Source organism: Pecten maximus, chromosome 3 (assembly GCF_902652985.1).
Source record: "Pecten maximus chromosome 3, xPecMax1.1, whole genome shotgun sequence".
In the NCBI taxonomy this organism is placed as follows: Eukaryota; Metazoa; Mollusca; class Bivalvia; order Pectinida; family Pectinidae; genus Pecten; species Pecten maximus.
Genome location: NC_047017.1, coordinates 4303456 through 4316000, shown reverse-complemented (window position 1 = coordinate 4316000; position 12545 = coordinate 4303456).

Genomic DNA, 12545 nt, shown 5'->3' with positions numbered 1-12545 from the left:
TATTATGGTCTTCGAGTTTATAAAAACAAATCACTACTGTATGCTAATTATAAATAAATAAATAAATAAATAAATAGAAATAATAAAAAACACTATATTTATATACTTGGTTACGTTCTAGAACCAAGGCAGTCGTGTTTTTTTTTATTTACTTGATATAATCAACAAAAGAACTATTGAGGATTCTGATGACAAACAATAAAGATTAAAAAAATATTGGTTTCTCTTGATTTACACAATGCATAATCTTACGCACATGTGATATCAACATAAAAACATTTTGATAATGATAACATACTGTATGTCAGAATATATTTTTTTACTACAAACAATGCATATATGCTTAGAACATCGGAAGTATGACTTTACCTGACTTGTGAACGCGATGCAAAAGGAAAATAACATAAAAGCATGTCGTTATCGTCATCACAGTTAAAAACATATGCCCTTGGTAAAAGAAGCTCGTGTGCAAAAGTTAAAAGAGCCAGCTACGTCTCGTCGTTGGCCACCGTCTTGTAATGAATTTATGGTATTGATCTATTCGATTATTCCGTTCCGACCGCATAAATGAAAGTGTCAAAGGTGTATTGCGTTATGTTGATATTGTGGTATGTTTTTGCGTTGGTATTCTATGGTGTGATTTATGTTGGCCGTTACATGAAACACAGATTCAGTGTCGATGAAAGCTTGGATTAAGCTTATTGATGGCCCCCTTTTTTTTTATATTTCTTTAAAGAGTAAATGGTTGTATTTCCATGCATGTCGACACACCGGTTACGCATTTTTGTTGTTGTTGTTGTTGTTGTTGTTGTAGTTTTTTGTTGTTGTTTTTTCTAATATTTCGCAATAATGATTGTCAACCTCTTGGTTGTATTGGTATTCTATGGTGTGATTTCTATTGGTTGTATTGGTATTCTATGGTGTGATTTATATTGGTCGTAACATGTGGTATTCTATGGTGTGATTTATATTGGTCGTAACATATGGTATTCTATGGTGTGATTTATATTGGTCGTAACATGTGGTATTCTATGGTGTGATTTCTATTGGTCGTAACATATGGTATTCTATGGTGTGATTTATATTGGTCGTAACATAAGGTATTCTATGGTGTGATTTCTATTGGTCGTAACATATGGTACTCTATGGAGTGATTTATATTGGTTGTAACATATGGTATTCTATGCTGTGATTTATATTGGTCGTAACATATGGTATTCTATGGAGTGATTTCTATTGGTCGTAACATATGGTATTCTATGGTGTGATTTATATTGGTCGTAACATATGGTATTCTATGGTGTGATTTATATTGGTCGTAACATGTGGTATTCTATGGTGTGATTTATATTGGTCGTAACATAAGGTATTCTATGGTGTGATTTCTATTGGTCGTAACATATGGTATTCTATGGAGTGATTTCTATTGGTCGTAACATATGGTATTCTATGGTGTGATTTCTACTGGTCGTAACATAAGGTATTCTATGGAGTGATTTATATTGGTTGTAACATATGGTATTCTATGGAGTGATTTCTATTGGTTGTAACATATGGTATTCTATGGTGTGATTTCTATTGGTCGTAACATATGGTATTCTATGGTGTGATTTCTATTGGTCGTAACATATGGTATTCTTTGGTGTGATGTCTATTGGTCGTAACATACATGTATGGTATTCTATGGTGTGATTTATACTGGTCGTAACATAAGGTATTCTATGGAGTGATTTCTATTGGTCGTAACATATAGTATTCTATGGTGTGATTTATATTGGTCGTAACATATGGTATTCTATGGTGTGATTTCTATTGGTCGTAACATATGGTATTCTATGGAGTGATTTATACTGGTCGTAACATATGGTATTCTATGGAGTGATTTATACTGGTCGTAACATATAGTATTCTATGGAGTGATTTATACTGGTCGTTACATATGGTATTCTATGGAGTGATTTATACTGGTCGTAACATATAGTATTCTATGGAGTGATTTATACTGGTCGTTACATATGGTATTCTATGGAGTGATTTATACTGGTCGTAACATATGGTATTCTATGGAGTGATTTATACTGGTCGTTACATATGGTATTCTATGGAGTGATTTATATTGGTCGTAACATATGGTATTCTATGGTGTGATTTCTATTGGTCGTAACATATGGTATTCTATGGTGTGATTTCTATTGGTCGTAACATATGGTATTCTATCGTGTGATTTATATTGGTCGTAACATATGGTATTCTATGGAGTGATTTATACTGGTCGTAACATATGGTATTCTATGGTGTGATTTATATTGGTCGTAACATATAGTATTCTATGGAGTGATTTATACTGGTCGTTACATATGGTATTCTATGGAGTGATTTATACTGGTCGTAACATATAGTATTCTATGGAGTGATTTATACTGGTCGTTACATATGGTATTCTATGGAGTGATTTATACTGGTCGTAACATATGGTATTCTATGGTGTGATTTATATTGGTCGTAACATATGGTATTCTATGGTGTGATTTATATTGGTCGTAACATATGGTATTCTATGGAGTGATTTCTACTGGTCGTAACATATGGTACTCTATGATGTGATTTATATTGGTCGTAACATATGGTATTCTATGGTGTGATTTCTATTGGTCGTAACATATGGTATTCTATGATGTGATTTATATTGGTCGTAACATATGGTATTCTATGGTGTGATTTATATTGGTTGTAACATATGGTATTCTATGGTGTGATTTATACTGGTCGTAACATATGGTATTCTATGGTGTGATTTATACTGGTCGTAACATAAGGTATTCTATGGTGTGATTTCTATTGGTTGTAACATATGGTATTCTATGGTGTGATTTATACTGGTCGTAACATAAGGTATTCTATGGTGTGATTTATACTGGTCGTAACATAAGGTATTCTATGGTGTGATTTCTATTGGTTGTAACATATGGTATTCTATGGAGTGATTTATACTGGTCGTAACATATAGTATTCTATGGTGTGATTTCTATTGGTCGTAACATATGGTATTCTATGGTGTGATTTCTATTGGTCGTAGCATATGCTATTCTATGGTGTGATTTCTATTGGTCGTAACATATGGTATTCTATGGTGTGATTTCTATTGGTCGTAACATATGGTATTCTATGGTGTGATTTCTATTGGTCGTAACATATGGTACTCTATGGAGTGATTTCTATTGGTCGTAACATATAGTATTCTATGGTGTGATTTATACTGGTCGTAACATATGGTATTCTATGGTGTGATTTATATTGGTCGTAACATATGGTATTCTATGGAGTGATTTCTACTGGTCGTAACATATGGTATTCTATGGAGTGATTTCTATTAGTCGTAACATATAGTATTCTATGGAGTGATTTATACTGGTCGTAACATATGGTATTCTATGGTGTGATTTATATTGGTCGTAACATATGGTATTCTATGGTGTGATTTATACTGGTCGTAACATAAGGTATTCTATGGAGTGATTTATATTGGTCGTAACATAAGGTATTCTATGGTGTGATTTCTATTGGTCGTAACATAAGGTATTCTATGGTGTGATTTCTATTGGTCGTAACATAAGGTATTCTATGGTGTGATTTCTATTGGTCGTAACATAAGGTATTCTATGGTGTGATTTATACTGGTCGTAACATATGGTATTCTATGGTGTGATTTCTATTGGTCGTAACATATGGTATTCTATGGTGTGATTTATATTGGTAGTAACATATGGTATTCTATGGAGTGATTTATACTGGTCGTAACATATGGTATTCTATGGAGTGATTTATATTGGTCGTAACATAAGGTATTCTATGGTGTGATTTATACTGGTCGTAACATAAGGTATTCTATGGTGTGATTTCTATTGGTTGTAACATATGGTATTCTATGGTGTGATTTATACTGGTCGTAACATATGGTATTCTATGGAGTGATTTATATTGGTCGTAACATAAGGTATTCTATGGTGTGATTTATACTGGTCGTAACATAAGGTATTCTATGGTGTGATTTCTATTGGTTGTAACATATGGTATTCTATGGTGTGATTTCTATTGGTCGTAACATAAGGTATTCTATGGTGTGATTTCTACTGGTCGTAACATAAGGTATTCTATGGAGTGATTTATATTGGTCGTAACATATGGTATTCTATGGAGTGATTTATACTGGTCGTAACATATGGTATTCTATGGAGTGATTTATATTGGTTGTAACATATGGTATTCTATGGAGTGATTTATATTGGTTGTAACATATGGTATTCTATGGTGTGATTTCTATTGGTCGTAACATAAGGTATTCTATGGAGTGATTTCTATTGGTCGTAACATAAGGTATTCTATGGAGTGATTTATACTGGTCGTAACATATGGTATTCTATGGAGTGATTTATACTGGTCGTAACATATGGTATTCTATGGAGTGATTTATACTGGTCGTAACATATGGTATTCTATGGTGTGGTTTTTATTGGTCGTAACATATAGTATTCTATGGTGTGATTTCTATTAGTCGTAACATGTGGTATTCTATGGTGTGATTTATATTGGTCGTAACATATAGTATTCTATGGTGTGATTTCTATTGGTCGTAACATAAGGTATTCTATGGTGTGATTTCTATTGGTCGTAACATATGGTATTCTATGGTGTGATTTATACTGGTCGTAACATAAGGTATTCTATGGTGTGATTTATATTGGTCGTAACATATAGTATTCTATGGTGTGATTTATATTGGTTGTAACATATGGTATTCTATGGTGTGATTTATATTGGTTGTAACATATGGTATTCTATGGAGTGATTTCTATTGGTCGTAACATATGGTATTCTATGGTGTGATTTCTATTGGTCGTAACATAAGGTATTCTATGGAGTGATTTATATTGGTTGTAACATATGGTATTCTATGGAGTGATTTATATTGGTTGTAACATATGGTATTCTATGATGTGATTTATATTGGTCGTAACATATAGTATTCTATGGTGTGATTTATATTGGTCGTAACATATAGTATTCTATGGTGTGATTTCTATTGGTCGTAACATATGGTATTCTATGGAGTGATTTCTATTAGTCGTAACATATAGTATTCTATGGTGTGATTTATATTGGTTGTAACATATGGTATTCTATGGTGTGATTTATATTGGTTGTAACATATGGTATTCTATGGAGTGATTTATACTGGTCGTAACATATGGTATTCTATGGAGTGATTTATATTGGTTGTAACATATGGTATTCTATGGAGTGATTTATATTGGTTGTAACATATGGTTTTCTATGGTGTGATTTATATTGGTCGTAACATATGGTATTCTATGGTGTGATTTATATTGGTTGTAACATATGGTATTCTATGGTGTGATTTATATTGGTTGTAACATATGGTATTCTATGGAGTGATTTCTATTGGTCGTAACATATGGTATTCTATGGTGTGATTTATATTGGTCGTAACATATAGTATTCTATGGTGTGATTTATATTGGTTGTAACATATGGTATTCTATGGTGTGATTTATATTGGTTGTAACATATGGTATTCTATGGAGTGATTTCTATTGGTCGTAACATATGGTATTCTATAGGGTGATTTCTATTGGTCGTAACATAAGGTATTCTATGGAGTGATTTATACTGGTCGTAACATATGGTATTCTATGGAGTGATTTATACTGGTCGTAACATATGGTATTCTATGGTGTGATTTATATTGGTTGTAACATATGGTATTCTATGGAGTGATTTATACTGGTCGTAACATATGGTATTCTATGGTGTGATTTATATTGGTTGTAACATATGGTATTCTATGGAGTGATTTCTATTGGTCGTAACATATGGTATTCTATGGAGTGATTTATATTGGTTGTAACATATGGTATTCTATGGAGTGATTTCTACTGGTCGTAACATATGGTATTCTATGGAGTGATTTATATTGGTCGTAACATATGGTATTCTATGGAGTGATTTCTACTGGTCTTAACATATGGTATTCTATGGAGTGATTTCTACTGGTCGTAACATATGGTATTCTATGGTGTGATTTCTACTGGTCTTAACATATGGTATTCTATGGAGTGATTTCTACTGGTCGTAACATATGGTATTCTATGGTGTGATTTCTATTGGTCGTAACATATGGTATTCTATGGTGTGATTTCTATTGGTCGTAACATATGGTATTCTATGGTGTGATTTCTATTGGTCGTAACATAAGGTATTCTATGGAGTGATTTCTATTGGTCGTAACATATGGTATTCTATGGTGTGATTTCTATTGGTCGTAACATATGGTACTCTATGGAGTGATTTCTATTGGTCGTAACATATGGTATTCTATGGTGTGATTTTTATTGGTAGTAACATATGGTATTCTATGGTGTGATTTATATTGGTCGTAACATATGGTATTCTATGGAGTGATTTCTATTGGTCGTAACATATGGTATTCTATGGTGTGATTTCTATTGGTCGTAACATATGGTACTCTATGGAGTGATTTCTATTGGTCGTAACATATGGTATTCTATGGTGTGATTTCTATTGGTCGTAACATATGGTATTCTATGGTGTGATTTATATTGGTCGTAACATATGGTATTCTATGGAGTGATTTATATTGGTCGTAACATATGGTATTCTATGGTGTGATTTCTACTGGTCGTAACATATGGTACTCTATGGAGTGATTTCTATTGGTCGTAACATGTGGTATTCTATGGTGTGATTTTTATTTGTCGTAACATATGGTATTCTATGGTGTGATTTCTATTGGTCGTAACATATGGTATTCTATGGTGTGATTTATATTGGTCGTAACATATGGTACTCTATGGAGTGATTTCTATTGGTCGTAACATGTGGTATTCTATGGTGTGATTTTATTTGTCGTAACATATGGTATTCTATGGTGTGATTTCTATTGGTCGTAACATATGGTATTCTATGGAGTGATTTATATTGGTCGTAACATATGGTATTCTATGGTGTGATTTATATTGGTCGTAACATATGGTATTCTATGGAGTGATTTCTATTGGTCGTAACATATGGTATTCTATGGTGTGATTTCTATTGGTCGTAACATATGGTACTCTATGGAGTGATTTCTATTGGTCGTAACATATGGTATTCTATGGAGTGATTTCTATTGGTCGTAACATATGGTATTCTATGGTGTGATTTCTACTGGTCGTAACATATGGTATTCTATGGTGTGATTTCTACTGGTCGTAACATATGGTACTCTATGGAGTGATTTCTATTGGTCGTAACATATGGTATTCTATGGTGTGGTTTTTATTGGTAGTAACATATGGTATTATATGGTGTGATTTCTATTGGTCGTAACATGTGGTATATTCTATGGTGTGATTTATATTGGTCGTAACATATGGTATTCTATGGAGTGATTTTTATTGGTAGTAACATATGGTATTCTATGGTGTGATTTATATTGGCCGTAACATATGGTATTCTATGGAGTGATTTTTATTGGTAGTAACATATGGTATTCTATGGAGTGATTTATATTGGCCGTAACATATGGTATTCTATGGAGTGATTTTTATTGGTAGTAACATATGGTATTCTATGGAGTGATTTTTATTGGTAGTAACATATGGTATTCTATGGTGTGATTTATATTGGCCGTAACATATGGTATTCTATGGAGTGATGTCTATTGGTCGAAACATATGGTATTCTATGGAGTGATTTATATTGGTCGAAACATATAGTATTCTATGGTGTGATTTCTACTGGTCGTAACATATAGTATTCTATGGTGTGATTTCTATTGGTCGTAACATATGGTATTCTATGGAGTGATTTCTACTGGTCGTAACATATAGTATTCTATGGTGTGATTTCTACTGGTCGTAACATATGGTATTCTATGGTGTGATTTCTATTGGTCGTAACATATGGTATTCTATGGAGTGATTTCTATTGGTCGTAACATATGGTATTCTATGGTGTGATTTCTACTGGTCGTTACATATGGTATTCTATGGTGTGATTTCTACTGGTCGTTACATATGGTATTCTATGGTGTGATTTCTATTGGTAGTAACATATGGTATTCTATGGAGTGATTTCTATTGGTCGTAACATATAGTATTCTATGGTGTGATTTATATTGGTCGTAACATATGGTATTCTATGGTGTGATTTATATTGGTCGTAACATATGATATTCTATGGAGTGATTTCTATTGGTCGTAACATATGGTATTCTATGCTGTGATTTATATTGGTCGTAACATATGGTATTCTATGGTGTGATTTATATTGGTCGTAACATATGATATTCTATGGAGTGATTTCTATTGGTCGTAACATACATGTATGGTATTCTATGGTGTGATTTATATTGGTCGTAACATATGGTATTCTATGGAGTGATTTCTATTGGTCGTAACATATAGTATTCTATGGTGTGATTTCTACTGGTCGTAACATATGGTATTCTATGGTGTGATTTCTATTGGTTGTAACATATGGTATTCTATGGAGTGATTTCTATTGGTCGTAACATAAGGTATTCTATGGTGTGATTTATATTGGTCGTAACGTGTAATTGTATTTTATATGTGACGGACGTTTTAATCAAATAAGTGTTCTCTTGATTTTATGTGTTATATGATACTTTAAATTCAATTCAATTTCAATTTGTTTGATAAGTTAATATGATGACGTTGATATAATAATCAATAATGTATGTCTTGAATTTACCAGCATTGATAGTATGATTGACAGATTCTTTTTCAAAGTCATGCAATTTAATATGATTTTCTTTTTTGAACCATTTTTATGAAGTCAAAAGAATCTGATTTGGCAATTTTGTAAGACCAGCTTGTTGTTGTTGTTGCTGCTGCTGCTGCTGCTGTTGTTGTTGTTGTTGTTGTTGTTGTTGTTGTTGTTGTTGTTGTTGTTGTTGTTGTTGCACAGTCAGAAAAGATCTGTTGATTGTTCATTGGAATTTCATATAACTTGGTGTAAGATGCAACGCCTATGTGCCACACGAAGATATGCTTGTAAGGAATGTTTAATCCTAATTTGTGATAGGGATTTTATAACGTTTTGTTCTAGTCGGTTACATGTATGTGTTGAAATACAGCGGATACCTAATTTGTGTGTAAGAGTTAGCTCCCTTATTATATGCGAGTAGAGAGCATATCTAGTTGTAATAATGTTGCAGGGCTACATGCAGCGAAAATCCACTTGGGCCGTCAAATTGAATAAAAAAATTAAGTCAGGGAACTAAATAGGAGTTAATTGTCATTACTGAGACAAAACGTCATAAGAACTATATACCACAGGTCTGGGTCCTGTGTTCTGGGTCTGGGGGCGGCGTACTAAAATTTACGCGACACTTTTTCCCTACGCATGCGTTTACATTAAAACGAAAGTAGGCCTACATGTTCTGTAAACGCGTTTGATTTATTAAACCTATTTTATTGTATCATTAATCATACAACGGGGATCGGGATCGGGAAGTTTTCCAACTTCTATGAACCCATTTCCCAACAACATTATACAATACATAAGTATTTACACAATATAACATTATACTAAATTTTCGGAAATGAGTTTTCAAGGTGCTTCAGTACACTTTTGCCGAGAAAGATTTTAGAAGTAACCAAACTGTTTGTAATCAATGCATGATGAACCCCTCCACAAATGTTTTGATGTGGTAGATTTGGTAAGGGATAGTTACAGAAACATTAATACAGAATCAGATATTTCAATATGGAATTATTTGAATTAGATAAAATGACCATGTTAAAATTATAATATCATCGTATTAGTGCATGTTGATATATGTCATACCAGGCATATGTTTTTGTTCAAATGATCAAACTAATGCTGTATTGAAAATTTTCATGATAAAAAGCGGGTATATATAATATATATTTATATTCATGTAAAACCATACAAAATCTAATTTTGTAGAGGGGTTTATCAAATTGATTACAAACTGTTTGGTTCTTTTTCAAATATCTTACAAGTTACTGAAGCAACTTAAGAAGTGTGAATGGACGGAGAGAATGTGGAAGTCTCCTTCATTTACAATCTTTTTTTTCAATTACGGAAGAATGATTAGAATTCTACTTTAGTTTTCGCAAAAACAATTTTCTAATTTTTTTTTTTTTTTTTTTTTTTAGAATGAGTAATGTTTATACCGACCCAACTGATATTTGTTGACATTACACTATTCAATACTTTCAGCTGTTCATTGTTCATCATATATCCTGCCATGTTAATTTTGCTTTCACCTTTGTCTTTCCTTTCCTACTGATATATCTCGGTTCAGCAAATGCCATATGAGTCGATAAAGATCCAATTCCGCTGTCCGTAGTATATTTATCATACTATAAACTATAGATACCCTCCTTCAGTCTCGGGGCCAACAGGTCGCTAGCCCGAGTTTCCTCTGGCCCTACACCAGACACATCTATGATCTCACCTGAACTGAAGCTCTGGTTTACCTAGAAACTATATAAACCGATTTTTTCCCCCAAACTTGCTACACTTATATTACAGGTGTGTTTCTTCAAGAAACAGATACTGAAATATTAATGTGATAATTATTTACATTCTAATGTGTTTTTAGATAACTATGTGACAAAAAAAAAAAAAAAAAACAACCAAAAAACAACAACAACATATTTAGAAAAAAATATTTCAGGCTGAAGGAACTGCAAATTTACCTTGTATTAGTTAAGTTTATGGTAATTTGATATAGATATAAACACTGGTGGCCAGATTTAATCTGGAAATCAAAGGCGACCATTCAGCTTCTGGCCTGGCAGGCATCAATATCCTATAATCTCATTAGCAGAGGTATTCTACTACATGTATAAAAGATCCACCAAAATAATCTTTCAATACATTTTGAGAAAATGGATTTCAGGCATGTCCCACACAACAAGAACATGTCTGCGGAGTATGAACATTTTGCATCATCAGTCAACATCAACAAGCTACTTAATGATGTATTTGAATCTAGTATCAAGTCTGATGATACAGGTGTTCTCATCATCTTAATGCGACCAGCGTTCCAACGAACAAAAAAAAAAAAAAAAAAACTCATGGCCAACACAAGCCAGGGCAACACAATTAGACGAGCTCAAACACCCGCGTGTAATTTGTACTGACCAACTGATGTTGAGAGACTATATGGAACCAGCAGTCAGAAATCACACAAAGTGTAAACGATATCTACGATTTGACTTGAACCATGACACGGCGATGGTGATGGGGCTGGTCTGAGAGACTGAACTGTGAGGACTGCGGCTATATTTGAAACTGTTTGAGGAGGAATAGTGTTCGAAGTCTGGACGAAGACGAAGTAAGTTCAATATTACCTGGATGCAAGCAGGTATGCTGGGGGTCATATATCTCCGATACAGCCATAATAGAGATCCGTGCAGCTGCCAATATCATCCACCCATGTTAAACTGGACGCCAGAAGATTTGTTAGCCCTTCATCCCAGCATGCTACAGACCCAATATAATCTACCTGGGCCTCATGGTTTTTGAGAAGTCATTTAAAGAGTTTAGCTTATTTGACCCCTGTGACCTTGACAGTAGGTCGAGGTCATTCATTTGAACAAAACTTAGTAGTCCTTTATCCTAGTATGCTACATAACCAATATGAACTTCCTGTGTTCCTTTGTTATTGAAAAAAAGTCGTTTAAAGGAAAAGGGTGACACCGTACGGACGGACGTAAGGACGATGTACATCATACCATGGCGTAAGCTCACTTGCTCTTCGGACAGGTTAGGCAAAAAAGTACAGACTAAAAGGATTTCAATAGATATAGCAAGTTCTGTTTATTTCATAAACTTGACACAGGTCACAGGTCACTGTCATATAAAGCAAGTAAGATTAATACATACTGCATTTAAAGCTATTACCGTGAAATCATTTAACTGATAAAGCAAAACAAAATTAAGATCACTGCAACAATATATCCTCCCTCGAGAAAAGATTTCAACAACTTCCGGTATGTGATAAAAATTGTTCAAACTCCACTGAGTGGAGACCAGGTGATTAACTTCATCGTAAAAATGGGAGGTTCATACTCGAATGATACCGTAAGACTTAAAAGATATTTTGTGACAAATGTTGACGTCAATGAAGCTGAATGGCACCAGCCATTACAAAATTATATTTATAATTGTATAATCTTTTTTTATACAGTATATCTTAATTTCTTTGCAATTTTCTGATATTATTATAATATTCCAATCATGGATGCGGTAAAATGTGACTTTGAATCTTGTACAAACCATTGTAATCGAAATAACGGAAAATAACACTTATATAGTTATTATTATAGCATAATTTTCTCCTATCCATATGGTTTATTATGTCATTGCAATATCACTACAGGACTCTAAAACGTAGATTCTAAACATGCTTGGGGAAATGTGACTGATGGTACTACATTATATATATGTATTTCGATTAAATACCA